The following is a 1,558-nucleotide window of genomic DNA, read 5'->3' as shown; positions in this document are numbered from 1 at the left end:
GGGGCCAACAGACATCTCATAGCCAGCTCGGTCACAGCCGGATACTGCACTGAAGTCACCCAGAACAATGCGAATATCTCGCCGGGGGCAATCGTCTGCCACAGATGCGAGTTTGGTGTAGAACGCCTCTTTCACATCAATTTTATATACATCGGTAGGAGCGTATACAGCAATAAGAGACATGAAGCCAAAAGCATGCTTCAGTCTCAATGCCATAATACGCTCATCAACCGGTGTCACCTCAACTTCGAGGACTGAAGTCGACTGGAGATGGCTATGGCTACACCTTGGATTGATTAATTATTTAAAATTATCTGCCGCATCAACAGCTAAGGTCATTAGCGGCGAATACCTTGTTAAATAGAAATATTAGAATGTTTAAAAATCTATCAATAGATATCTTATAAATAACAATAAACAAATTAAAATCAAAGCATGAATATTATACTCTAAGGAAACTAATAAGACCCTCTATGTCACAATCCTCCAACAATACATTTTTCAGTGTATACGGGGAGGTAAGTAACATACGTCTTTGGTTGAGAATGTTGCACATCTTTCCATTACATGTGCGATCGTAAGGGATCTTGGCATCCCTCACAAAGTGCTTGACTATTAGCCATCATCGGACCATGAGTCAGTCTTGTGTGCCCGATTCTTAGTCTTGCTAATGCAACTTCCACTTTCAGTTGGGATGGATGTAGTCACCCAACTGCCAAGGTCATCTCTGATCTCTCACAGTTTATTCTGGAGATATGCCTCCATTGTTCCTTCCATTCATCACAAAGACGACTCTTGATGCGGGTTTCAGGTCGGTGTGTGGGAGAGGAAAACGAGCATCACAAGGATGAGCGGCAGCTGCCTTGACCTTCTGATCAGCTCGCTCATTCCCACTGACACCAACATGCACTGGCACCCAAACAAGTTATCTTTTTACGTGTTGACATCAGTGCAAGCCAATCTTGAACCTCCCTCACTACTGGATGTGATGAGTTAAGCTCTTGATTGCTTGCAAGGGACTATGGGGAGTCACAATATATCACAATAGAATGGTTCATAAGATCTCTAGTCATTAACTGCTGCAAGGATGGCAGTAACTCTGCAGTGAAGATCGAGGCTTCTAGAGAAAGACTGCCAGATGCAGTCTACCATCTGCTCACACCTGCAAACCCCACACCATAAACAGAATTCGAACCAACAATATATATTGCGTCCGATCCTGGTACCCAGAAATGTGCTGAAGAAATCTCTCTCTGACTTCTGCTTCAGATCTCTCCCCTTTCCCAATTCCGACCAAATCCAGCTCGACTTTATTAGTCCAAGGGGGGAATTGGGGAATTCCAACAGCCAGAACGTTAGTGAGACTTAAATTAAGTTCTTCTACAAGATTCCTCGTTCTCCTACCAGAGGATCGGCTATCCTCAAGGGGGTTGAAAACCAATTGGATGTAGGAGATCCCGGAATCCCTTTTTATCTCATGTAGTAAATCGGTTATGTAGTCCCGGTGTAAGAAAAAGGTGGTTCTCACTCTCAGATACAGGACCCCAAATAAAAAGTT

The sequence above is a fragment of the Penaeus monodon genome, chromosome 38 (assembly GCF_015228065.2).
Source record: "Penaeus monodon isolate SGIC_2016 chromosome 38, NSTDA_Pmon_1, whole genome shotgun sequence".
Classification (NCBI taxonomy): Eukaryota; Metazoa; Arthropoda; class Malacostraca; order Decapoda; family Penaeidae; genus Penaeus; species Penaeus monodon.
This window is presented reverse-complemented; position numbering follows the sequence as displayed.